This window comes from Amia ocellicauda, unplaced genomic scaffold, assembly GCF_036373705.1.
Source record: "Amia ocellicauda isolate fAmiCal2 unplaced genomic scaffold, fAmiCal2.hap1 HAP1_SCAFFOLD_113, whole genome shotgun sequence".
Lineage (NCBI taxonomy): Eukaryota > Metazoa > Chordata > Actinopteri > Amiiformes > Amiidae > Amia > Amia ocellicauda.
This window is the reverse complement of record NW_027102678.1, coordinates 155,966-183,529: the sequence shown is the minus strand read 5'-3', so window position 1 is coordinate 183,529 and position 27,564 is coordinate 155,966. Positions and strand designations below refer to the sequence as shown.

At 43.3% G+C, this 27,564-nt stretch overlaps 6 non-coding genes and 8 pseudogenes across 6 annotated transcripts; 5 read left to right on the top strand and 9 right to left on the bottom strand.

Annotated features, from left to right (window-relative positions):
- The first annotated feature begins 11,069 nt into the window (after positions 1–11,069).
- On the top strand, positions 11,070–11,142 carry trnak-uuu (transfer RNA lysine (anticodon UUU)). The gene has a single exon. It is a non-coding gene; the product is annotated as a tRNA-Lys (tRNA).
- Positions 11,143–14,703: 3,561 nt separating this feature from the next.
- trnak-uuu (transfer RNA lysine (anticodon UUU)) lies at positions 14,704–14,776 on the top strand. The gene has a single exon. It is a non-coding gene; the product is annotated as a tRNA-Lys (tRNA).
- Positions 14,777–18,116: 3,340 nt separating this feature from the next.
- Positions 18,117–18,205, top strand: trnay-gua (transfer RNA tyrosine (anticodon GUA)). Its single transcript is given in 2 exon segments — positions 18,117–18,153; positions 18,170–18,205. It is a non-coding gene; the product is annotated as a tRNA-Tyr (tRNA).
- A 3,386-nt stretch (positions 18,206–21,591) lies between these two features.
- On the top strand, positions 21,592–21,680 carry trnay-gua (transfer RNA tyrosine (anticodon GUA)). Its single transcript is given in 2 exon segments — positions 21,592–21,628; positions 21,645–21,680. It is a non-coding gene; the product is annotated as a tRNA-Tyr (tRNA).
- A 235-nt stretch (positions 21,681–21,915) lies between these two features.
- Positions 21,916–21,988, top strand: trnak-uuu (transfer RNA lysine (anticodon UUU)). The gene has a single exon. It is a non-coding gene; the product is annotated as a tRNA-Lys (tRNA).
- Positions 21,989–23,382: 1,394 nt separating this feature from the next.
- LOC136721288 (U6 spliceosomal RNA) lies at positions 23,383–23,489 on the bottom strand. Its single transcript, XR_010805878.1, has one exon. It is a non-coding gene; the product is annotated as a U6 spliceosomal RNA (small nuclear RNA).
- Positions 23,490–24,468: 979 nt separating this feature from the next.
- LOC136721279 (uncharacterized) lies at positions 24,469–24,587 on the bottom strand (annotated as a pseudogene).
- A 209-nt stretch (positions 24,588–24,796) lies between these two features.
- On the bottom strand, positions 24,797–24,915 carry LOC136721294 (uncharacterized; annotated as a pseudogene).
- A 218-nt stretch (positions 24,916–25,133) lies between these two features.
- LOC136721284 (uncharacterized) lies at positions 25,134–25,252 on the bottom strand (annotated as a pseudogene).
- Positions 25,253–25,467: 215 nt separating this feature from the next.
- On the bottom strand, positions 25,468–25,586 carry LOC136721281 (uncharacterized; annotated as a pseudogene).
- Positions 25,587–25,795: 209 nt separating this feature from the next.
- On the bottom strand, positions 25,796–25,914 carry LOC136721275 (uncharacterized; annotated as a pseudogene).
- Positions 25,915–26,124: 210 nt separating this feature from the next.
- LOC136721273 (uncharacterized) lies at positions 26,125–26,243 on the bottom strand (annotated as a pseudogene).
- A 209-nt stretch (positions 26,244–26,452) lies between these two features.
- Positions 26,453–26,571, bottom strand: LOC136721285 (uncharacterized; annotated as a pseudogene).
- A 216-nt stretch (positions 26,572–26,787) lies between these two features.
- Positions 26,788–26,906, bottom strand: LOC136721277 (uncharacterized; annotated as a pseudogene).
- Between the last annotated feature and the right edge of the window lie 658 nt (positions 26,907–27,564).

Genomic DNA, 27,564 nt, shown 5'->3' with positions numbered 1-27,564 from the left:
AAATCCCGACATAGTGCTACGAACCCGGGCCAACCGGCATTTCCAAAAGATGGCATGGATTGACATCAGTCATAAATCAAGCCCCCCTCCATTAGGACACTGGGGGCTGAAACCGAAATCCAATCTCAAGAACTCAAGAACCAATCACCTATTGATCTGACAGACTATAAGGAACAGTGCACAGTCTCTCTCTCTCTCTCTCTTTCTCTCTCTCTCTCTTTCTCTCTCACCTGAACCAGTAACTCGCTGCCACAGCTCAACCTGTAGCTCTGTTGCCCGAACCGGAACCAGAAACCAACCAAGTCTTTGCCGGCAACAGAAGAGTTAAACTGGGAGAAGGAGATTGAGCCGTACGAAGAATTCTTTTAAAGGACTTTATTAAATAAAGAACTTTACAGACTGCGCATGCCCGCCTGTGCCCACCTGATCAGTGGAGTTTTACAGCTGGACAATTGAGTAAGTCGAATGTATATGAAAGTGTTCAGTCATTTAAATAGCTATTTGAGTCTTAAGAAACTTGACCCTTGGAACGAACAGGGCCCTGCTTTCCTCAAAGACTTTGTCTTCAAGTAACTACGGTGGAACCCTGCTTACAAAGAAGATTTTGTGCACAACCTTGGAGCCTTCAAACCAGTGGAAAATCTGTTTGGAAAAGACTCTAATTTCGCGAAACCCCAACTTCCAGGTGCATCGACTGAGTGGAAGTTCTTGGACAAAGCCGAACCGCACTGCCTTTGTTCCAAACCACACGGACCATGTGCCGTGTGCTGTGATCTGAACCCGAAGACAGAGAGGCCTCTCTGCGACGAAGTTCAGATAAGTTTAACAGTTTGGAGTTCATGATTCATGACATTTGAGAAATCAATTAGAAATGTTATTCTGTGATTCATAACTCTAGAATGTGTAATATCATTTAGTTTTCTTAAATATAAATGTGTGTTGCATTAAACTGTTTTGTTGATAATTTTAGAAATAAAATCTGTCAACCCCGAGAAATATCTTCTCATTCCTGTTTAACTGTTTAGTCTGAAATTGACACAAGTCAATAGACGTTAGATTATTGGTGGCCCTGCCTATCCTTGATCATTGAATAATAATCAGTTAAGGGAAATTGTGGTAACAAGTAACGATAGGATCTTTCTCGGCACCTAAACGTAAATGAGACTGATATATATATAACGAGAAGTTACCTGACATAAATACTAACCTGCGTAGTTATTTAATGTCTGACTAACAATACTAACGAGAGACTCACCTTCGTCTTACTAACCGGTATTGTAGTTAATGTGTTTATAACCTTTTTTGTTTAACGATTTGTGTGTTATCATATGCGATCCCATGGTCTTTGATTTGGTCACGGAAGTGATTTGTCTTTGATTTGTTGATCTAGAGTTGAATTTTGATTAGCTTTTCCCTTTTGTATAATTAGTGTAGTGCTACATTTAGTCTTTGTTTTTGAATAAATTTAACAATTTATATCTTTGGAATTGGTGTCTGTGTCCAATTATTACAGAAATTGAGTTCTACAAGATTCCAGGATTCGTGATAAGGTGATACTATAAATTCACTTCTTAAATTGAAATTTATAAGTGTACCTTACGATACAACTGATAGCACTGCAACTCAGTGTAGGTGTGCGTTCAGTCCGGCAAACACAACATTTCAGTTATGAAACGCTTTCTACAGGTGATGTATAAATGTAATATTTTCACACATTTGAATAAGTTTGATTTGATACAAGATTTATGAAGTTGACCAAACAAAATGACATAATATTTTTCAGGGGATAAAAATCTCACGACACAATTGGGTAGTCCTCACGGCACACGGGTTGAAAACCACTGAGCAAATATCCAGCCTGGGCAAGTGTTGTCTTCCAGAGGCAAGTCAAGCCAGGAACTCTGAGAGATGTTTTTGCCGTTGACGACGTGTCACTTTAGAACAGCACAACATGCATCTCTACTTGACTTGGCACAATCTGTGAGGGTTGGGCCAACACAACGTGTCCACACATTTGCAGGCGTCTTGAAATACTTGGAATGACCTGTGGCCCCATGCCATGCAGAAGTCCACAGCTATGCGTGTCAGCATGCTCTGCTCCTCATCCCCAATGTGCCACTTGTAAGAACTTTGTAAAAAGCGACAGAGAACGTGATCAGCAAAGAAACACAATTCTCCTGAGAACGACAATCATCGTGCCGATCGTAATCTCAGTGCATACCTGGATGCCCAATAAGCCAAGCCAGTGGTTCCCAAGCGTTGTAATGCCACGGCACACTTTGCTGAGACCAAAAACCTTCGCGGCGCACCAACATGAAAAAAAAAAAAACGGATTTACTAGGTATTGTCTCACCTGAATGGCAACAGGCTGCTAAAACTATTATCACACGCACATTGCATGTTAAAGTATGTCAGTAAGGGAGTAATTTAAAGGGCAAATGTGTGAAGTGCAAGGAGTGGCCCTTAGTGGTTAGGTAAAAAAGTACACAGACAAACTAAATAATCCCTTGATACAAATCATTTATTTAGTGCAGACAGACCAAGACCAGCCACAATAAACTATTCGCAGTAAATATAAATTCACAGCAAAATAGGTTCAGTTCACAATATCCTATAACAAGCTGCACAAAGGCAGCGCTAGCAGTGGAAAGAACGAAGAACTGCAGGAGAAACGCCGGGGCTATTTAGAGCCCGATTATTCAACACAGAGGGGGAAAACCAAGGCCAAATGAGACTTAGAGGAACAGGAGACATCCAACAACAGTATAAAGATAAAAAGGAATTCACCACATGTCCCTTTAATCAATTGCCTTGCAGTTCCACTGTGTAGCGTTATGTTGGGTGTATTTTGATAAGAGCATTTGGGCTCTGAGCTGAAGCACTGATCTAAAGAAGACCTCTCCACCCCCAAAGTTATCAGATTTCCTTTGCTCATCAGCTTGGAACTGGTTTGCATCAAAGTGACAGTTTTGGGGAGGATGGCACCGAGAAGAGGCCAAATAGGTTGAATCCTGCTATGAGATGTCTGGAGAAAGGGGCCTGTAGGTGATAAAAACTCTTTGAAGTGGACGAGAGCCGAAATCCCGACATAGTGCTACGAACCCGGGCCAACCGGCATTTCCAAAAGATGGCATGGATTGACATCAGTCATAAATCAAGCCCCCCTCCATTAGGACACTGGGGGCTGAAACCGAAATCCAATCTCAAGAACTCAAGAACCAATCACCTATTGATCTGACAGACTATAAGGAACAGTGCACAGTCTCTCTCTCTCTCTCTCTCTCTCTCTTTCTCTCTCTCTCTCTTTCTCTCTCACCTGAACCAGTAACTCGCTGCCACAGCTCAACCTGTAGCTCTGTTGCCCGAACCGGAACCAGAAACCAACCAAGTCTTTGCCGGCAACAGAAGAGTTAAACTGGGAGAAGGAGATTGAGCCGTACGAAGAATTCTTTTAAAGGACTTTATTAAATAAAGAACTTTACAGACTGCGCATGCCCGCCTGTGCCCACCTGATCAGTGGAGTTTTACAGCTGGACAATTGAGTAAGTCGAATGTATATGAAAGTGTTCAGTCATTTAAATAGCTATTTGAGTCTTAAGAAACTTGACCCTTGGAACGAACAGGGCCCTGCTTTCCTCAAAGACTTTGTCTTCAAGTAACTACGGTGGAACCCTGCTTACAAAGAAGATTTTGTGCACAACCTTGGAGCCTTCAAACCAGTGGAAAATCTGTTTGGAAAAGACTCTAATTTCGCGAAACCCCAACTTCCAGGTGCATCGACTGAGTGGAAGTTCTTGGACAAAGCCGAACCGCACTGCCTTTGTTCCAAACCACACGGACCATGTGCCGTGTGCTGTGATCTGAGCCCGAAGACAGAGAGGCCTCTCTGCGACGAAGTTCAGATAAGTTTAACAGTTTGGAGTTCATGATTCATGACATTTGAGAAATCAATTAGAAATGTTATTCTGTGATTCATAACTCTAGAATGTGTAATATCATTTAGTTTTCTTAAATATAAATGTGTGTTGCATTAAACTGTTTTGTTGATAATTTTAGAAATAAAATCTGTCAACCCCGAGAAATATCTTCTCATTCCTGTTTAACTGTTTAGTCTGAAATTGACACAAGTCAATAGACGTTAGATTATTGGTGGCCCTGCCTATCCTTGATCATTGAATAATAATCAGTTAAGGGAAATTGTGGTAACAAGTAACGATAGGATCTTTCTCGGCACCTAAACGTAAATGAGACTGATATATATATAACGAGAAGTTACCTGACATAAATACTAACCTGCGTAGTTATTTAATGTCTGACTAACAATACTAACGAGAGACTCACCTTCGTCTTACTAACCGGTATTGTAGTTAATGTGTTTATAACCTTTTTTGTTTAACGATTTGTGTGTTAGAGCATCAGACTTTTAATCTGAGGGTCCAGGGTTCGAGTCCCTGTTCGGGCGCCTTGTTGACCGAGGGCCATGATGGTGAAAAGCCTGGATGGCCTTCCAGGTGACAATGAAATATGCAGTTGCGTCTAGGCAAGGTGTCTAGTCCTCTTTGCTTCTTTCGGCAAATATCCAGCCTGGGCAAGTGTTGTCTTCCAGAGGCAAGTCAAGCCAGGAACTCTGAGAGATGTTTTTGCCGTTGACGACGTGTCACTTTAGAACAGCACAACATGCATCTCTACTTGACTTGGCACAATCTGTGAGGGTTGGGCCAACACAACGTGTCCACACATTTGCAGGCGTCTTGAAATACTTGGAATGACCTGTGGCCCCATGCCATGCAGAAGTCCACAGCTATGCGTGTCAGCATGCTCTGCTCCTCATCCCCAATGTGCCACTTGTAAGAACTTTGTAAAAAGCGACAGAGAACATGATCAGCAAAGAAACACAATTCTCCTGAGAACGACAATCATCGTGCCGATCGTAATCTCAGTGCATACCTGGATGCCCAACAAGCCAAGCCAGTGGTTCCCAAGCGTTGTAATGCCACGGCACACTTTGCTGAGACCAAAAACCTTCGCGGCGCACCAACATGAAAAAAAAAAAAAAGGATTTACTAGGTATTGTCTCACCTGAATGGCAACAGGCTGCTAAAACTATTATCACACGCACATTGCATGTTAAAGTATGTCAGTAAGGGAGTAATTAAAAGGGCAAATGTGTGAAGTGCAAGGAGTGGCCCTTAGTGGTTAGGTAAAAAAGTACACAGACAAACTAAATAATCCCTTGATACAAATCATTTATTTAGTGCAGACAGACCAAGACCAGCCACAATAAACTATTCGCAGTAAATATAAATTCACAGCAAAATAGGTTCAGTTCACAATATCCTATAACAAGCTGTATTTAACGAAGTAGTTAAACGTTACAAAGGGCATTACAATTGTTGAAAAACAATAGCACACGGATCAAACATGCTATCCCCGCCATTTTATTCGATTTGATTAGACGTTTCGCGACCGAAATGTTTTGTGTGCAGACTGAACGCACACCTGAGCCGAGCACGATCACTATACATATCCACAGTTAATCTAAGCAGTATCATATTGTAACCGTTTCGGTCTGTTATCAACCCTTCCGGATCCAAAACCAGGAGTCAGACACCCTTTTCGGTGGACATGCTGTTGACTTCTCACAAGCACCATCTGCCTTCACAAAGGCAGCGCTAGCAGTGGAAAGAACGAAGAACTGCAGGAGAAACGCCGGGGCTATTTAGAGCCCGATTATTCAACACAGAGGGGGAAAACCAAGGCCAAATGAGACTTAGAGGAAGAGGAGACATCCAACAACAGTATAGAGATAAAAAGGAATTCACCACATGTCCCTATAATCAATTGCCTTGCAGTTCCACTGTGTAGCGTTATGTTGGGTGTATTTTGATAAGAGCATTTGGGCTCTGAGCTGAAGCACTGATCTAAAGAAGACCTCTCCACCCCCAAAGTTATCAGATTTCCTTTGCTCATCAGCTTGGAACTGGTTTGCATCAAAGTGACAGTTTTGGGGAGGATGGCACCGAGAAGAGGCCAAATAGGTTGAATCCTGCTATGAGATGTCTGGAGAAAGGGGCCTGTAGGTGATAAAAACTCTTTGAAGTGGACGAGAGCCGAAATCCCGACATAGAGCTACGAACCCGGGCCAACCGGCATTTCCAAAAGATGGCATGGATTGACATCAGTCATAAATCAAGCCCCTCCCCATTAGGACACTGGGGGCTGAAACCGAAATCCAATCTCAAGAACTCAAGAACCAATCACCTATTGATCTGACAGACTATAAGGAACAGTGCACAGTCTCTCTCTCTCTCTCTCTCTCTCTCTTTCTCTCTCTCTCTCTTTCTCTCTCACCTGAACCAGTAACTCGCTGCCACAGCTCAACCTGTAGCTCTGTTGCCCGAACCGGAACCAGAAACCAACCAAGTCTTTGCCGGCAACAGAAGAGTTAAACTGGGAGAAGGAGATTGAGCCGTACGAAGAATTCTTTTAAAGGACTTTATTAAATAAAGAACTTTACAGACTGCGCATGCCCGCCTGTGCCCACCTGATCAGTGGAGTTTTACAGCTGGACAATTGAGTAAGTCGAATGTATATGAAAGTGTTCAGTCATTTAAATAGCTATTTGAGTCTTAAGAAACTTGACCCTTGGAACGAACAGGGCCCTGCTTTCCTCAAAGACTTTGTCTTCAAGTAACTACGGTGGAACCCTGCTTACAAAGAAGATTTTGTGCACAACCTTGGAGCCTTCAAACCAGTGGAAAATCTGTTTGGAAAAGACTCTAATTTCGCGAAACCCCAACTTCCAGGTGCATCGACTGAGTGGAAGTTCTTGGACAAAGCCGAACCGCACTGCCTTTGTTCCAAACCACACGGACCATGTGCCGTGTGCTGTGATCTGAGCCCGAAGACAGAGAGGCCTCTCTGCGACGAAGTTCAGATAAGTTTAACAGTTTGGAGTTCATGATTCATGACATTTGAGAAATCAATTAGAAATGTTATTCTGTGATTCATAACTCTAGAATGTGTAATATCATTTAGTTTTCTTAAATATAAATGTGTGTTGCATTAAACTGTTTTGTTGATAATTTTAGAAATAAAATCTGTCAACCCCGAGAAATATCTTCTCATTCCTGTTTAACTGTTTAGTCTGAAATTGACACAAGTCAATAGACGTTAGATTATTGGTGGCCCTGCCTATCCTTGATCATTGAATAATAATCAGTTAAGGGAAATTGTGGTAACAAGTAACGATAGGATCTTTCTCGGCACCTAAACGTAAATGAGACTGATATATATATAACGAGAAGTTACCTGACATAAATACTAACCTGCGTAGTTATTTAATGTCTGACTAACAATACTAACGAGAGACTCACCTTCGTCTTACTAACCGGTATTGTAGTTAATGTGTTTATAACCTTTTTTGTTTAACGATTTGTGTGTTAGAGCATCAGACTTTTAATCTGAGGGTCCAGGGTTCGAGTCCCTGTTCGGGCGCCTTGTTGACCGAGGGCCATGATGGTGAAAAGCCTGGATGGCCTTCCAGGTGACAATGAAATATGCAGTTGCGTCTAGGCAAGGTGTCTAGTCCTCTTTGCTTCTTTCGGCAAATATCCAGCCTGGGCAAGTGTTGTCTTCCAGAGGCAAGTCAAGCCAGGAACTCTGAGAGATGTTTTTGCCGTTGACGACGTGTCACTTTATAACAGCACAACATGCATCTCTACTTGACTTGGCACAATCTGTGAGGGTTGGGCCAACACAACGTGTCCACACACTTGCAGGCGTCTTGAAATACTTGGAATGACCTGTGGCCCCATGCCATGCAGAAGTCCACAGCTATGCGTGTCAGCATGCTCTGCTCTTCATCCCCAATGTGCCACTTGTAAGAACTGTGTAAAAAGCGACAGAGAACGTGATCAGCAAAGAAACACAATTCTCCTGAGAACGACAATCATCGTGCCGATCGTAATCTCAGTGCATACCTGGATGCCCAACAAGCCAAGCCAGTGGTTCCCAAGCGTTGTAATGCCACGGCACACTTTGCTGAGACCAAAAACCTTCGCGGCGCACCAACATGAAAAAAAAAAAAAAGGATTTACTAGGTATTGTCTCACCTGAATGGCAACAGGCTGCTAAAACTATTATCACACGCACATTGCATGTTAAAGTATGTCAGTAAGGGAGTAATTAAAAGGGCAAATGTGTGAAGTGCAAGGAGTGGACCTTAGTGGTTAGGTAAAAAAGTACACAGACAAACTAAATAATCCCTTGATACAAATCATTTATTTAGTGCAGACAGACCAAGACCAGCCACAATAAACTATTCGCAGTAAATATAAATTCACAGCAAAATAGGTTCAGTTCACAATATCCTATAACAAGCTGCACAAAGGCAGCGCTAGCAGTGGAAAGAACGAAGAACTGCAGGAGAAACGCCGGGGCTATTTAGAGCCCGATTATTCAACACAGAGGGGGAAAACCAAGGCCAAATGAGACTTAGAGGAACAGGAGACATCCAACAACAGTATAAAGATAAAAAGGAATTCACCACATGTCCCTTTAATCAATTGCCTTGCAGTTCCACTGTGTAGCGTTATGTTGGGTTTATTTTGATAAGAGCATTCGGGCTCTGAGCTGAAGCACTGATCTAAAGAAGACCTCTCCACCCCCAAAGTTATCAGATTTCCTTTGCTCATCAGCTTGGAACTGGTTTGCATCAAAGTGACAGTTTTGGGGAGGATGGCACCGAGAAGAGGCCAAATAGGTTGAATCCTGCTATGAGATGTCTGGAGAAAGGGGCCTGTAGGTGATAAAAACTCTTTGAAGTGGACGAGAGCCGAAATCCCGACATAGAGCTACGAACCCGGGCCAACCGGCATTTCCAAAAGATGGCATGGATTGACATCAGTCATAAATCAAGCCCCCCTCCATTAGGACACTGGGGGCTGAAACCGAAATCCAATCTCAAGAACTCAAGAACCAATCACCTATTGATCTGACAGACTATAAGGAACAGTGCACAGTCTCTCTCTCTCTCTCTCTCTCTCTCTCTCTCTCTCGCTCTATTTCTCTCTCACCTGAACCAGTAACTCGCTGCCACAGCTCAACCTGTAGCTCTGTTGCCCGAACCGGAACCAGAAACCAACCAAGTCTTTGCCGGCAACAGAAGAGTTAAACTGGGAGAAGGAGATTGAGCCGTACGAAGAATTCTATTAAAGGACTTTATTAAATAAAGAACTTTACAGACTGCGCATGCCCGCCTGTGCCCACCTGATCAGTGGAGTTTTACAGCTGGACAATTGAGTAAGTCGAATGTATATGAAAGTGTTCAGTCATTTAAATAGCTATTTGAGTCTTAAGAAACTTGACCCTTGGAACGAACAGGGCCCTGCTTTCCTCAAAGACTTTGTCTTCAAGTAACTACGGTGGAACCCTGCTTACAAAGAAGATTTTGTGCACAACCTTGGAGCCTTCAAACCAGTGGAAAATCTGTTTGGAAAAGACTCTAATTTCGCGAAACCCCAATTTCCAGGTGCATCGACTGAGTGGAAGTTCTTGGACAAAGCCGAACCGCACTGCCTTTGTTCCAAACCACACGGACCATGTGCCGTGTGCTGTGATCTGAGCCCGAAGACAGAGAGGCCTCTCTGCGACGAAGTTCAGATAAGTTTAACAGTTTGGAGTTCATGATTCATGACATTTGAGAAATCAATTAGAAATGTTATTCTGTGATTCAAAACTCTAGAATGTGTAATATCATTTAGTTTTCTTAAATATAAATGTGTGTTGCATTAAACTGTTTTGTTGATAATTTTAGAAATAAAATCTGTCAACCCCGAGAAATATCTTCTCATTCCTGTTTAACTGTTTAGTCTGAAATTGACACAAGTCAATAGACGTTAGATTATTGGTGGCCCTGCCTATCCTTGATCATTGAATAATAATCAGTTAAGGGAAATTGTGGTAACAAGTAATGATAGGATCTTTCTCGGCACCTAAACGTAAATGAGACTGATATATATATAACGAGAAGTTACCTGACATAAATACTAACCTGCGTAGTTATTTAATGTCTGACTAACAATACTAACGAGAGACTCACCTTCGTCTTACTAACCGGTATTGTAGTTAATGTGTTTATAACCTTTTTTGTTTAACGATTTGTGTGTTATCATATGCGATCCCATGGTCTTTGATTTGGTCACGGAAGTGATTTGTCTTTGATTTGTTGATCTAGAGTTGAATTTTAATTAGCTTTTCCCTTTTGTATAATTAGTGTAGTGCTACATTTAGTCTTTGGTTTTGAATAAATTTAACAATTTATATCTTTGGAATTGGTGTCTGTGTCCAATTATTACAGAAATTGAGTTCTACAAGATTCCAGGATTCGTGATAAGGTGATACTATAAATTCACTTCTTAAATTGAAATTTATAAGTGTACCTTACGATACAACTGATAGCACTGCAACTCAGTGTAGGTGTGCGTTCAGTCCGGCAAACACAACATTTCAGTTATGAAACGCTTTCTACAGGTGATGTATAAATGTAATATTTTCACACATTTGAATAAGTTTGATTTGATACAAGATTTATGAAGTTGACCAAACAAAATGACATAATATTTTTCAGGGGATAAAAATCTCACGACACAATTGGGTAGTCCTCACGGCACACGGGTTGAAAACCACTGAGCCAAGCCACGGTGCTTCTTGGCTTTGCACGGCCACTGAGACTGCCAGGGGAAGACGGTGAGAAGCTTCCCTTCGATAGCTCAGTTGTTATAGCGGAGGACTGTAGGTTTCAGGCAGCGGGCATCCTTAGGTCGCTGGTTCAATTCAGGCTCGAAGGAAGGCGTGATTATGGTTTGACATCGGTTTTGGACGAGCTCCCAAATGTCAAGCCATTGGAATTGCATGAGGACAAGGAGAAAACACCGGAAATTTGGATTTGCTGTGGAGAACAAGCATTGCCCAAACATCTCATATGCATGTGACCCTTTTCACCCTGAGCCCAGTTTTCTAAACCGGCCAGAAAGCGGTCTGGAACAATCATGAAGCACTTCACTGAAGCCCGGGTAGCTCAGCCGGTAGAGCATCAGACTTTTAATCTGAGGGTCCAGGGTTCGAGTCTCTGTTCGGGCGCCTTGTTGACCGAGGGCCATGATGGTGAAAAGCCTGGATGGCCTTCCAGGTGACAATGAAATATGCAGTTGCGTCTAGGCAAGGTGTCTAGTCCTCTTTGCTTCTTTCGGCAAATATCCAGCCTGGGCAAGTGTTGTCTTCCAGAGGCAAGTCAAGCCAGGAACTCTGAGAGATGTTTTTGCCGTTGACGACGTGTCACTTTAGAACAGCACAACATGCATCTCTACTTGACTTGGCACAATCTGTGAGGGTTGGGCCAACACAACGTGTCCACACATTTGCAGGCGTCTTGAAATACTTGGAATGACCTGTGGCCCCATGCCATGCAGAAGTCCACAGCTATGCGTGTCAGCATGCTCTGCTCCTCATCCCCAATGTGCCACTTGTAAGAACTGTGTAAAAAGCGACAGAGAACGTGATCAGCAAAGAAACACAATTCTCCTGAGAACGACAATCATCGTGCCGATCGTAATCTCAGTGCATACCTGGATGCCCAACAAGCCAAGCCAGTGGTTCCCAAGCGTTGTAATGCCACGGCACACTTTGCTGAGACCAAAAACCTTCGCGGCGCACCAACATGAAAAAAAAAAAAAAGGATTTACTAGGTATTGTCTCACTTGAATGGCAACAGGCTGCTAAAACTATTATCACACGCACATTGCATGTTAAAGTATGTCAGTAAGGGAGTAATTAAAAGGGCAAATGTGTGAAGTGCAAGGAGTGGCCCTTAGTGGTTAGGTAAAAAAGTACACAGACAAACTAAATAATCCCTTGATACAAATCATTTATTTAGTGCAGACAGACCAAGACCAGCCACAATAAACTATTCGCAGTAAATATAAATTCACAGCAAAATAGGTTCAGTTCACAATATCCTATAACAAGCTGCACAAAGGCAGCGCTAGCAGTGGAAAGAACGAAGAACTGCAGGAGAAACGCCGGGGCTATTTAGAGCCCGATTATTCAACACAGAGGGGGAAAACCAAGGCCAAATGAGACTTAGAGGAACAGGAGACATCCAACAACAGTATAAAGATAAAAAGGAATTCACCACATGTCCCTTTAATCAATTGCCTTGCAGTTCCACTGTGTAGCATTATGTTGGGTGTATTTTGATAAGAGCATTCGGGCTCTGAGCTGAAGCACTGATCTAAAGAAGACCTCTCCACCCCCAAAGTTATCAGATTTCCTTTGCTCATCAGCTTGGAACTGGTTTGCATCAAAGTGACAGTTTTGGGGAGGATGGCACCGAGAAGAGGCCAAATAGGTTGAATCCTGCTATGAGATGTCTGGAGAAAGGGGCCTGTAGGTGATAAAAACTCTTTGAAGTGGACGAGAGCCGAAATCCCGACATAGAGCTACGAACCCGGGCCAACCGGCATTTCCAAAAGATGGCATGGATTGACATCAGTCATAAATCAAGCCCCCCTCCATTAGGACACTGGGGGCTGAAACCGAAATCCAATCTCAAGAACTCAAGAACCAATCACCTATTGATCTGACAGACTATAAGGAACAGTGCACAGTCTCTCTCTCTCGCTCTCTCTCTCTCTCTTTTTCTCTCTCACCTGAACCAGTAACTCGCTGCCACAGCTCAACCTGTAGCTCTGTTGCCCGAACCGGAACCAGAAACCAACCAAGTCTTTGCCGGCAACAGAAGAGTTAAACTGGGAGAAGGAGATTGAGCCGTACGAAGAATTCTTTTAAAGGACTTTACTAAATAAAGAACTTTACAGACTGCGCATGCCCGCCTGTGCCCACCTGATCAGTGGAGTTTTACAGCTGGACAATTGAGTAAGTCGAATGTATATGAAAGTGTTCAGTCATTTAAATAGCTATTTGAGTCTTAAGAAACTTGACCCTTGGAACGAACAGGGCCCTGCTTTCCTCAAAGACTTTGTCTTCAAGTAAGTACGGTGGAACCCTGCTTACAAAGAAGATTTTGTGCACAACCTTGGAGCCTTCAAACCAGTGGAAAATCTGTTTGGAAAAGACTCTAATTTCGCGAAACCCCAATTTCCAGGTGCATCGACTGAGTGGAAGTTCTCGGACAAAGCCGAACCGCACTGCCTTTGTTCCAAACCACACGGACCATGTGCCGTGTGCTGTGATCTGAGCCCGAAGACAGAGAGGCCTCTCTGCGACGAAGTTCAGATAAGTTTAACAGTTTGGAGTTCATGATTCATGACATTTGAGAAATCAATTAGAAATGTTATTCTGTGATTCAAAACTCTAGAATGTGTAATATCATTTAGTTTTCTTAAATATAAATGTGTGTTGCATTAAACTGTTTTGTTGATAATTTTAGAAATAAAATCTGTCAACCCCGAGAAATATCTTCTCATTCCTGTTTAACTGTTTAGTCTGAAATTGACACAAGTCAATAGACGTTAGATTATTGGTGGCCCTGCCTATCCTTGATCATTGAATAATAATCAGTTAAGGGAAATTGTGGTAACAAGTAACGATAGGATCTTTCTCGGCACCTAAACGTAAATGAGACTGATATATATATAACGAGAAGTTACCTGACATAAATACTAACCTGCGTAGTTATTTAATGTCTGACTAACAATACTAACGAGAGACTCACCTTCGTCTTACTAACCGGTATTGTAGTTAATGTGTTTATAACCTTTTTTGTTTAACGATTTGTGTGTTATCATATGCGATCCCATGGTCTTTGATTTGGTCACGGAAGTGATTTGTCTTTGATTTGTTGATCTAGAGTTGAATTTTAATTAGCTTTTCCCTTTTGTATAATTAGTGTAGTGCTACATTTAGTCTTTGTTTTTGAATAAATTTAACAATTTATATCTTTGGAATTGGTGTCTGTGTCCAATTATCACAGAAATTGAGTTCTACAAGATTCCAGGATTCGTGATAAGGTGATACTATAAATTCACTTCTTAAATTGAAATTTATAAGTGTACCTTACGATACAACTGATAGCACTGCAACTCAGTGTAGGTGTGCGTTCAGTCCGGCAAACACAACATTTCAGTTATGAAACGCTTTCTACAGGTGATGTATAAATGTAATATTTTCACACATTTGAATAAGTTTGATTTGATACAAGATTTATGAAGTTGACCAAACAAAATGACATAATATTTTTCAGGGGATAAAAATCTCACGACACAATTGGGTAGTCCTCACGGCACACGGGTTGAAAACCACTGAGCCAAGCCACGGTGCTTTTTGGCTTTGCACGGCCATTGAGACTGCCAGGGGAAGACATTGAGAAGTTTCCCTTCGATAGCTCAGTTGGTAGAGCGGAGGACTGTAGGTTTCAGGCAGCGGGCATCCTTAGGTCGCTCGAAGGAAGGCGTGATTATGGTTTGACATCGGTTTTGGACGAGCTCCCAAATGTCAAGCCATTGGAATTGCATGAGGACAAGGAGAAAACACCGGAAATTCGGATTTGCAGTGGAAAACTCGCATTGCCCAAACATCTCATATGCATGTGACCCTTTTCACCCTGAGCCCAGTTTTCTAAACCGGCCAGAAAGCGGTCTGGAACAATCATGAAGCCAACACATTGTGAAGCACTTCACTGAAGCCCGGGTAGCTCAGCCGGTAGAGCATCAGACTTTTAATCTGAGGGTCCAGGGTTCGAGTCCCTGTTTGGGCGCTTTGTTGACCGAGGGCCATAATGGTGAAAAGCCTGGATGGCCTTCCAGGTGACAATGAAATATGCAGTTGCGTCTAGGCAAGGTGTCTAGTCCTCTTTGCTTCTTTCGGCAAATATCCAGCCTGGGCAAGTGTTGTCTTCCAGAGGCAAGTCAAGCCAGGAACTCTGAGAGATGTTTTTGCCGTTGACGACGTGTCACTTTAGAACAGCACAACATGCATCTCTACTTGACTTGGCACAATCTGTGAGGGTTGGGCCAACACAACGTGTCCACACATTTGCAGGCGTCTTGAAATACTTGGAATGACCTGTGGCCCCATGCCATGCAGAAGTCCACAGCTATGCGTGTCAGCATGCTCTGCTCCTCATCCCCAATGTGCCACTTGTAAGAACTGTGTAAAAAGCGACAGAGAACGTGATCAGCAAAGAAACACAATTCTCCTGAGAACGACAATCATCGTGCCGATCGTAATCTCAGTGCATACCTGGATGCCCAACAAGCCAAGCCAGTGGTTCCCAAGCGTTGTAATGCCACGGCACACTTTGCTGAGACCAAAAACCTTCGCGGCGCACCAACATGAAAAAAAAAAAAAAGGATTTACTAGGTATTGTCTCACCTGAATGGCAACAGGCTGCTAAAACTAATATCACACGCACATTGCATGTTAAAGTATGTCAGTAAGGGAGTAATTAAAAGGGCAAATGTGTGAAGTGCAAGGAGTGGCCCTTAGTGGTTAGGTAAAAAATTACACAGACAAACTAAATAATCCCTTGATACAAATCATTTATTTAGTGCAGACAGACCAAGACCAGCCACAATAAACTATTCGCAGTAAATATAAATTCACAGCAAAATAGGTTCAGTTCACAATATCCTATAACAAGCTGTATGTTACGAAGTGGTTAAACGTTACAAAGGGCATTACAATTGTTGAAAAACAATAGCACACGGATCAAACATGCTATCCCCGCCGTTTTATTCGATTCGATTAGACGTTTCGCGACCGAAATGTTTTGTGTGCAGACGGAACGCACACCTGAGCCGAGCACGATCACAATACATATCCACAGTTAATCTAAGCAGTATCATATTGTAACCGTTTCGGTCTGTTATCAACCCTTCCGGATCCAAAACCAGGAGTCAGACACCCTTTTCGGTGGACACGCTGTTGACTTCTCACAAGCACCATCTGCCTTCACAAAGGCAGCGCTAGCAGTGGAAAGAACGAAGAACTGCAGGAGAAACGCCGGGGCTATTTAGAGCCCGATTATTCAACACAGAGGGGGGAAACCAAAGCCAAATGAGACAAAGTGACAGTTTTGGGGAGGATGGCACCGAGAAGAGGCCAAATAGGTTGAATCCTGCTATGAGATGTCTGGAGAAAGGGGCCTGTAGGTGATAAAAACTCTTTGAAGTGGACGAGAGCCGAAATCCCGACATAGAGCTACGAACCCGGGCCAACCGGCATTTCCAAAAGATGGCATGGATTGACATCAGTCATAAATCAAGCCCCCCTCCATTAGGACACTGGGGGCTGAAACCGAAATCCAATCTCAAGAACTCAAGAACCAATCACCTATTGATCTGACAGACTATAAGGAACAGTGCACAGTCTCTCTCTCTCTCTCTCTCTCTCTCTCTCTCTTCTCTCTCACCTGAACCAGTAACTTGCTGCAACAGCTCAACCTGTAGCTCTGTTGCCCAAACCGGAACCAGAAACCAACCAAGTCTTTGCCGGCAACAGAAGAGTTAAACTGGGAGAAGGAGATTGAGCCGTACGAAGAATTCTTTTAAAGGACTTTATTAAATAAAGAACTTTACAGACTGCGCATGCCCGCCTGTGCCCACCTGATCAGTGGAGTTTTACAGCTGGACAATTGAGTAAGTCGAATGTATATGAAAGTGTTCAGTCATTTAAATAGCTATTTGAGTCTTAAGAAACTTGACCCTTGGAACGAACAGGGCCCTGCTTTCCTCAAAGACTTTGTCTTCAAGTAACTACGGTGGAACCCTGCTTACAAAGAAGATTTTGTGCACAACCTTGGAGCCTTCAAACCAGTGGAAAATCTGTTTGGAAAAGACTCTAATTTCGCGAAACCCCAACTTCCAGGTGCATCGACTGAGTGGAAGTTCTCGGACAAAGCCGAACCGCACTGCCTTTGTTCCAAACCACACGGACCATGTGCCGTGTGCTGTGATCTGAGCCCGAAGACAGAGAGGCCTCTCTGCGACGAAGTTCAGATAAGTTTAACAGTTTGGAGTTCATGATTCATGACATTTGAGAAATCAATTAGAAATGTTATTCTGTGATTCATAACTCTAGAATGTGTAATATCATTTAGTTTTCTTAAATATAAATGTGTGTTGCATTAAACTGTTTTGTTGATAATTTTAGAAATAAAATCTGTCAACCCCGAGAAATATCTTCTCATTCCTGTTTAACTGTTTAGTCTGAAATTGACACAAGTCAATAGACGTTAGATTATTGGTGGCCCTGCCTATCCTTGATCATTGAATAATAATCAGTTAAGGGAAATTGTGGTAACAAGTAATGATAGGATCTTTCTCGGCACCTAAACGTAAATGAGACTGATATATATATAACGAGAAGTTACCTGACATAAATACTAACCTGCGTAGTTATTTAATGTCTGACTAACAATACTAACGAGAGACTCACCTTCGTCTTACTAACCGGTATTGTAGTTAATGTGTTTATAACCTTTTTTGTTTAACGATTTGTGTGTTATCATATGCGATCCCATGGTCTTTGATTTGGTCACGGAAGTGATTTGTCTTTGATTTGTTGATCTAGAGTTGAATTTTAATTAGCTTTTCCCTTTTGTATAATTAGTGTAGTGCTACATTTAGTCTTTGGTTTTGAATAAATTTAACAATTTATATCTTTGGAATTGGTGTCTGTGTCCAATTATTACAGAAATTGAGTTCTACAAGATTCCAGGATTCGTGATAAGGTGATACTATAAATTCACTTCTTAAATTGAAATTTATAAGTGTACCTTACGATACAACTGATAGCACTGCAACTCAGTGTAGGTGTGCGTTCAGTCCGGCAAACACAAAATTTCAGTTATGAAACGCTTTCTACAGGTGATGTATAAATGTAATATTTTCACACATTTGAATAAGTTTGATTTGATACAAGATTTATGAAGTTGACCAAACAAAATGACATAATATTTTTCAGGGGATAAAAATCTCACGACACAATTGGGTAGTCCTCACGGCACACGGGTTGAAAACCACTGAGCCAAGCCACGGTGCTTCTTGGCGTTGCACGGCCACTGAGACTGCCAGGGGAAGACAGTGAGAAGCTTCCCTTTGATAGCTCAGTTGGTAGAGTGGAGGACTGTAGGTTTCAGGCAGCGGGCATCCTTAGGTCGCTGGTTCAATTCCTGCTCGAAGGAAGGCGTGATTATGGTTTGACATCGGTTTTTTGACGAGCTCCCAAATGTCAAGCCATTGGAATTGCATGAGGACAAGGAGAAAACACCGGAAATTCGGATTTGCTGTGGAAAACTCGCATTGGCCAAACATCTCATATGCATGTGACCCTTTTCAATATCCAGCCTGGGCAAGTGTTGTCTTCCAGAGGCAAGTCAAGCCAGGAACTCTTAGAGATGTTTTTGCCGTTGACGACGTGTCACTTTAGAACAGCACAACATGCATCTCTACTTGACTTGGCACAATCTGTGAGGGTTGGGCCAACACAACGTGTCCACACATTTGCAGGCGTCTTGAAATACTTGGAATGACCTGTGGCCCCATGCCATGCAGAAGTCCACAGCTATGCGTGTCAGCATGCTCTGCTCCTCATCCCCAATGTGCCACTTGTAAGAACTGTGTAAAAAGCGACAGAGAACGTGATCAGCAAAGAAACACAATTCTCCTGAGAACGACAATCATCGTGCCGATCGTAATCTCAGTGCATACCTGGATGCCCAACAAGCCAAGCCAGTGGTTCCCAAGCGTTGTAATGCCACGGCACACTTTGCTGAGACCAAAAACCTTCGCGGCGCACCAACATGAAAAAAAAAAAAAAGGATTTACTAGGTATTGTCTCACCTGAATGGCAACAGGCTGCTAAAACTATTATCACATGCACATTGCATGTTAAAGTATGTCAGTAAGGGAGTAATTAAAAGGGCAAATGTGTGAAGTGCAAGGAGTGGCCCTTAGTGGTTAGGTAAAATAGTACACAGACAAACTAAATAATCCCTTGATACAAATCATTTATTTAGTGCAGACAGACCAAGACCAGCCACAATAAACTATTCGCAGTAAATATAAATTCACAGCAAAATAGGTTCAGTTCACAATATCCTATAACAAGCTGTATTTAACGAAGTGGTTAAACGTTACAAAGGGCATTACAATTGTTGAAAAACAATAGCACACGGATCAAACATGCTATCCCCGCCGTTTTATTCGATTTGATTAGACGTTTCGCGACCGAAATGTTTTGTGTGCAGACTGAATGCACACCTGAGCCGAGCACGATCACAATACATATCCACAGTTAATCTAAGCAGTATCATATTGTAACCGTTTCGGTCTGTTATCAACCCTTCCGGATCCAAAACCAGGAGTCAGACACCCTTTTCGGTGGACACGCTGTTGACTTCTCACAAGCACCATCTGCCTTCACAAAGGCAGCGCTAGCAGTGGAAAGAACGAAGAACTGCAGGAGAAACGCCGGGGCTATTTAGAGCCCGATTATTCAACACAGAGGGGGGAAACCAAAGCCAAATGAGACAAAGTGACAGTTTTGGGGAGGATGGCACCGAGAAGAGGCCAAATAGGTTGAATCCTGCTATGAGATGTCTGGAGAAAGGGGCCTGTAGGTGATAAAAACTCTTTGAAGTGGACGAGAGCCGAAATCCCGACATAGAGCTACGAACCCGGGCCAACCGGCATTTCCAAAAGATGGCATGGATTGACATCAGTCATAAATCAAGCCCCCCTCCATTAGGACACTGGGGGCTGAAACCGAAATCCAATCTCAAGAACTCAAGAACCAATCACCTATTGATCTGACAGACTATAAGGAACAGTGCACAGTCTCTCTCTCTCTCTCTCTCTCTCTCTCTCTCTCTCTTTCTCTCTCACCTGAACCAGTAACTCGCTGCCACAGCTCAACCTGTAGCTCTGTTGCCCGAACCGGAACCAGAAACCAACCAAGTCTTTGCCAGCAACAGAAGAGTTAAACTGGGAGAAGGAGATTGAGCCGTACGAAGAATTCTTTTAAAGGACTTTATTAAATAAAGAACTTTACAGACTGCGCATGCCCGCCTGTGCCCACCTGATCAGTGGAGTTTTACAGCTGGACAATTGAGTAAGTCGAATGTATATGAAAGTGTTCAGTCATTTAAATAGCTATTTGAGTCTTAAGAAACTTGACCCTTGGAACGAACAGGGCCCTGCTTTCCTCAAAGACTTTGTCTTCAAGTAACTACGGTGGAACCCTGCTTACAAAGAAGATTTTGTGCACAACCTTGGAGCCTTCAAACCAGTGGAAAATCTGTTTGGAAAAGACTCTAATTTCGCGAAACCCCAACTTCCAGGTGCATCGACTGAGTGGAAGTTCTTGGACAAAGCCGAACCGCACTGCCTTTGTTCCAAACCACACGGACCATGTGCCGTGTGCTGTGATCTGAGCCCGAAGACAGAGAGGCCTCTCTGCGACGAAGTTCAGATAAGTTTAACAGTTTGGAGTTCATGATTCATGACATTTGAGAAATCAATTAGAAATGTTATTCTGTGATTCATAACTCTTGAATGTGTAATATCATTTAGTTTTCTTAAATATAAATGTGTGTTGCATTAAACTGTTTTGTTGATAATTTTAGAAATAAAATCTGTCAACCCCGAGAAATATCTTCTCATTCCTGTTTAACTGTTTAGTCTGAAATTGACACAAGTCAATAGACGTTAGATTATTGGTGGCCCTGCCTATCCTTGATCATTGAATAATAATCAGTTAAGGGAAATTGTGGTAACAAGTAATGATAGGATCTTTCTCGGCACCTAAACGTAAATGAGACTGATATATATATCACGAGAAGTTACCTGACATAAATACTAACCTGCGTAGTTATTTAATGTCTGACTAACAATACTAACGAGAGACTCACCTTCGTCTTACTAACCGGTATTGTAGTTAATGTGTTTATAACCTTTTTTGTTTAACGATTTGTGTGTAATCATATGCGATCCCATGGTCTTTGATTTGGTCACGGAAGTGATTTGTCTTTGATTTGTTGATCTAGAGTTGAATTTTAATTAGCTTTTCCCTTTTGTATAATTAGTGTAGTGCTACATTTAGTCTTTGGTTTTGAATAAATTTAACAATTTATATCTTTGGAATTGGTGTCTGTGTCCAATTATTACAGAAATTGAGTTCTACAAGATTCCAGGATTCGTGATAAGGTGATACTATAAATTCACTTCTTAAATTGAAATTTATAAGTGTACCTTACGATACAACTGATAGCACTGCAACTCAGTGTAGGTGTGCGTTCAGTCCGGCAAACACAACATTTCAGTTATGAAACGCTTTCTACAGGTGATGTATAAATGTAATATTTTCACACATTTGAATAAGTTTGATTTGATACAAGATTTATGAAGTTGACCAAACAAAATGACATAATATTTTTCAGGGGATAAAAATCTCACGACACAATTGGGTAGTACTCACGGTACACGGGTTGAAAACCACTGAGCCAAGCCACGGTGCTTCTTGGCTTTGCACGGCCACAGAGACTTCCAGAGGAAGACGGTGAGAAGCTTCCCTTTGATAGCTCAGTTGGTAGAGTGGAGGACTGTAGGTTTCAGGCAGCGGGCTTCCTTAGGTCGCTGGTTCAATTCCGGCTCGAAGAAAGGCGTGATTATGGTTTGACATCGGTTTTGGACGAGCTCCCAAATGTCAAGCCATTGGAATTGCATGAGGACAAGGAAAAAACCCCGGAAATTCGGATTTGTTGTGGAGAACTCGCATTGCCCACACATCTCATATGCATGTGACCCTTTTCACCCTGAGCCCAGTTTTCTAAACCGTCCAGAAAGCGGTCTGGAAATATCATGAAGCCAACACATTGTGAAGCACCTCACTGAAGCCCGGGTAGTTCAGCCGGTAGAGCATCAGACTTTTAATCCGAGGGGCCAGGGTTCAAGTCCCTGTTTGGGTGCCTTGTTGACCGAGGGCCATGATGGTAAAATGACAATGAAATCTGCAGTTGCGTCTAGGCGAGGTGTCTAGTCCTCTTTGCTTCTTTCGGCAAATATCCAGCCTGTTGTCTTCCAGAGGCAAGTCAAGCCAGGAACTCTGAGAGGTGTTTTTGCCGTTGACGACGTGTCACTTTAGAACAGCACAACATGCATCTCTACTTGACTTGGCACAATCTGTGAGGGTTGGGCCAACACAACGTGTCCACACATTTGCAGTCGTCTTGAAATACTTGGAATGACCTGTGGCCCCATGCCATGCAGAAGTCCACAGCTATGCGTGTCAGCATGCTCTGCTCCTCATCCCCAATGTGCCACTTGTAAGAACTGTGTAAAAAGCGACAGAGAACGTGATCAGCAAAGAAACACAATTCTCCTGAGAACGACAATCATCGTGCCGATCGTAATCTCAGTGCATACCTGGATGCCCAACAAGCCAAGCCAGTGGTTCCCAAGCGTTGTAATGCCACGGCACACTTTGCTGAGACCAAAAACCTTCGCGGCGCACCAACATGAAAAAATAAATAAAAGGATTTACTAGTTATTGTCTCAGCTGAATGGCAACAGGCTGCTAAAACTATTATCACACGCACATTGCATGTTAATGTATGTCAGTAAGGGAGTAATTAAAAGGGCAAATGTGTGAAGTGCAAGGAGTGGCCTTTAGTGGTTAGGTAAAAAAGTACACAGACAAACTAAATAATCCCTTGATACAAATCATTTATTTAGTGCAGACAGACCAAGACCAGCCACAATAAACTATTCGCAGTAAATATAAATTCACAGCAAAATAGGTTCAGTTCAAAATATCCTATAACAAGCTGTATGTAACGAAGTGGTTAAACGTTACAAAGGGCATTACAATTGTTGAAAAACAATAGCACACGGATCAAACATGCTATCCCCGCCATTTTATTCGATTTGATTAGACGTTTCGCGACCAAAATGTTTTGTGTGCGGACTGAACGCACACCTGAGCCGAGCACGATCACAATACATATTCACAATTAATCTAAGCAGTATCATATTGTAACCGTTTCGGTCTGTTATCAACCCTTCCGGATCCAAAACCAGGAGTCAGACACCCTTTTCGGTGGACACGCTGTTGACTTCTCACAAGCACCATCCGCCTTCACAGAGGCAGCGCTAGCAGTGGAAAGAACAAAAACGGAGGGAAAATTCGCTTGCGCCGAACGGGGTCGAGAGATCCGCTGTGACGCAGGAGTGCGAGAGGACTCGACACCACCGAGCACGGGCGCGAGAGGGAGAGATACCCACGGTGTGAGAAACCGCCCGCGACGCAAGCACCAGATGCCCGCAAGGACAATGGGAACCGGCGCGCTACCGAGAAACTGACCAAGATATGGAACGCTTCACGAATTTGCGTGTCATCCTTGCACAGGGGCCATGCAAATCTTCTCTGTATCGTTCCAGTTTTATTATACGTATTGCCGTCGCGAACACAAGGGCTGGGTTAGAGAGCACCCGCCTTTGTACCCAGGTGGGCCGGGGGAGCGAGGCGACTCGCTGTTTGGGGCCGGGAAGCCTGTCCCACTCCCTGCTCGTTGGCGGTGAGGCCGGGGGCCTTCCCTGGAGAGACTCTAGCGCCTCTCTTTCACCAAACGTCCGTACCACCATGGCAGACAGGGACACTTCACCCCATCCCCATGCCGGGCAGAGGCATGCTGGGGGAATGTGCAAATCCGGAGAGGTAATCAATCAACCGTAATCCCAAGTGTCATTGGAAAACGGAGCAGAAATCCACTACAATCCCCGATACGCCAAAGTAGTGGGCAGAGATGCTTCCCCCCTGCCAGCCGCCAGGCGGAGCGGCCGGGGCTGCGCTGGTGAGGTGAGGTGTATCGTATCGTATCGTATCGTATCTTGATGTTCCCTTACAGCCCCCCTCCCCTGAGCCATTAACGATGACTCCATACCTGGTCTGCAATGATTAGCTCACAATGTGGGCTGCAGGACGTGCGTGACCTGTAGATTTCTCCACTGCACCTGTGTAACGTCTTGAACACGTCATTGGTACTAAGCCTTGGTGGGTAATTTGATTCTGAATTGCACCATTATAAAAATCTCTTGTGCCTTGGCAAGTCGCACAGGAAGAGGGCGTCTGCTAAGAAAGAAGTAGTGAGAAATGACAATCGGTCGCCTGCCCCGTTTAGCTTCCGAGATCTGACGAGATCGGGCGCGTTCAGGATGGTGTGGCCAAAAGCAGAGAGGCCTGGCTGCATGATGTCGCTTAAAGGCTGGTGGGTATTGACGGAACTTCCAGCAAAAAAAAAAAAAAAAAAAAAAAAAATGGAGGGAACAATATCAGTGCAGCAAAGGGTGTTGTAAGTAGCGGGGTACGTGTAAAATTCTTCAATTATATCTCCTCCAGACAGAAAGAGAGTATTAAGAGCTACGATGAAGTTACCCAAGTGACGTAAAAAGCTTGCAGCACCTGGTATTTCCAGGAGGTCTCCCATCCAAGTACTGACCAGGCCCTGACCCGTTTAAGTTCCGAGATCTGACGAGACGGGGTGCGTCCAGGACGGTGTAGCCGCAAGCCGAGAGGCCTGGCTGCATGATGTCTCTTTAAGGCAGACGGGTGTTGACGGAACTTCCAGCAAATAAAAAAAGAAAAATGGAGGGAAAAATATCAGTTCAGCAAAGGGTGTTGAAAGTAGCCGGGTACGTGTACATTTCTTCAATTATATCTCCTCCAGACAGAAAGAGAGAATTAAGAGCTACAATGAAGTTACCCAGGAGACATAAAAAGCTTGCAGCACCTGGTATTTCCAGGAGGTCACCCATCCAAGTACTGACCAGGCCCTGCCCCGTTTAGCTTCCGAGATCTGACAAGATCGGTAGCGTTCAGGACGGTGAGGCCGCAAGCCGAGACGCCTGGCTGCATGATGTCTCTTAAAGGCTGGCGGGTATTGACGGAACTTCCAGCAAAAAAAAAAAAAAAAAAAAGAAAAATGGATGGAAAAATATCAGTGCAGCAAAGGGTGTTGAAAGAAGCCGGGTACGTGTACAATTCTTCAATTATATCTCCTCCAGACAGAAAGAGAGAATTAAGAGCTACAATGAAGTTACCCAGGAGACGTAAAAAGCTTGCAGTACCTGGTATTTCCAGGAGGTCTCCCATGCAAGTACTGATCAGGCCCTGCCCCGTTTAGCTTCCGAGATCTGATGAGATCGGGCGTGTTCAGGACGGTGAGGCCGCAAGCCAAGAGGCCAGGCTGCATGATGTCTCTTAATGGCTGGCGGGTATTGACGTAACTTCCAGCAAAAAAAAAAAAAAAATGAAAAATGGAGGGAAAAATATCAGTGCAGCAAAGGGTGTTGACAGTAGCCGGGTACGTGTACAATTCTTCAATTATATCTCCTCCTGACAGAAAGAGAGAATTAAGAACTACGATGAAGTAACCCAGGAGACGTAAAAAGTTTGCAGTACCTGGTATTTCCAGGAGGTCACCCATCCAAATACTGACCAGGCCCTGCCACGATTTGCTTCCAAGATCTCACAAGATTGGGCGCGTTCAGGACAGTGTGGCCGCAAGCAAAGAGGCCTGGCTGCATGATGTCTCTTAAAGGCTGGCGGGTATTGACGGAACTTCCAGCAAAAAAAAAAAGAAAAATAGAGGGAAAAATACCAGTGCAGCAAAGGGTGTTGAAAGTAGCCGGGTACGTGTACAATTCTTCAATTATATCTTCTCCAGACAGAAAGAGAGTATTAAGAGCTACGATGAAGTTTCCCAGGAGACGTAAAAAGCTGGCAGCACCTGGTATTTCCAGGAGATCACCCATCAAAGTACTGACCAGGCCCTGCCCCGTTTAGCTTCCGAGATCTGTCGAGATCGGGCGCGTTCAGGACGGTGTGGACGCAAGCCAAGAGGGCTGGCTGCATGATATCTCTTAAAGGCTGGCGGGTATTGATGGAACTTCCAACAAAAAAAAAAAAAGAAAAATGAAGGGAAAAATACCAGTGCAGCAAAGGGTGTTGAAAGAAGCCGGGTATGTGAATAATACTTCAATTATATCTCCTTCAGACAGAAAGAGAGTATTAAGAGCTACGATGAAGTTACCCAGGAGACGTAAAAGCTTGCAGCACCAGGTATTTCCAGGAGGTCTCACATTCAAGTACTGACCAGGTCCTGCCCCGTTTAGCTTCCGAGATCTGACGAGATCGGTCGCGTTCAGGATGGTGTGGCCGCAAGCCAAGATGCCTGGCTGCATGATGTCTCTTAAAGGCTGGCGGGTATTGACGGAACTTCCAGCAAAAAAAAAAAGAAAAATAGAGGGAAAAATACCAGTGCAGCAAAGGGTGTTGAAAGTAGCCGGGTACGTGTACAATTCTTCAATTATATCTTCTCCAGACAGAAAGAGAGTATTAAGAGCTACGATGAAGTTCCCCAGGAGACGTAAAAAGCTGGCAGCACCTGGTATTTCCTGGAGATCTCCCATCCAAGTACTGACCAGGTCCTGCCCCGTTTAGTTTCCGAGATCTGACGAGATCGGGCGCGTTCAGGACTGTGTGTCCGCAAGCCGAGAGGCCTGGTTGCATGATGTCTCTTTAAGGCTGGCGGATATTGACGGAACTTCCAGAAAAAAGAAAAAAGAAAAAGAAAAATGGAGGAAAAAATATCAGTGCAGCAAAGGGTGTTGAAAGTAGCCGGGTACGTGTACATTTCATCAATTATATCTCCTCCAGACAGAAAGAGAGTATTAAGATCTACGATGAAGTTACCCAGGAGACGTAAAAAGCTTGCAGTACCTGGTATTTCCAGGAGGTCTCCCATCCAAGTACTGATCAGGCGCTGCTCCATTTAGCTTCCGAGATCTGATGAAATCGGGCGCGTTCAGAACGGTGTGGCCGCAAGCCAAGAGGCCTGGCTGCATGATGTCTCTTAAAGGCTGGAGGGTATTGACAGAACTTCCAGCAAAAAAAAAAAAAAAAAGAAAAATACACATACCACGTGGGCAATTCTAGAGCGTCCCCTAGAGTACAAACAGTGTATCGTGCCTACAAAAGTTTTCTTGTTACTAACCTTTGGAATCTGGATTTCTGGACAAAGCTCTCCAATAACTATTACAGAACTTAGTTCTTTTCAGTCTAAGATTCCTCTCACGGGGCACCAATTATGTAGCGTAAGGTACACTTATAAATTTCAATTATAGAAGTGTATTTATAGTATCACCTTATCACGAATCCTGGAATCTTGTAGAACTCAATTTCTGTAATAATTTGACGCAGACACCATTTCCAAAGATATAAATTGTCAAATTTATTCAAAACAAAGACTAAATGTAGCACTACACTAATTATACAAAAGGGAAAAACTAATTAAAATTCAACTCTAGATCAACAAATCAAAGACAAATCACTTCCGTGACCAAATCAAAGACCATGGGATCGCATATGATAACACACAAATCGTTAAACAAAAAAGGTTATAAACACATTGACTACAATACCGGTTAGTAAGACGAAGGTGAGTCTCTCGTTAGTATTATTAGTCACACATTAAATAACTACGCA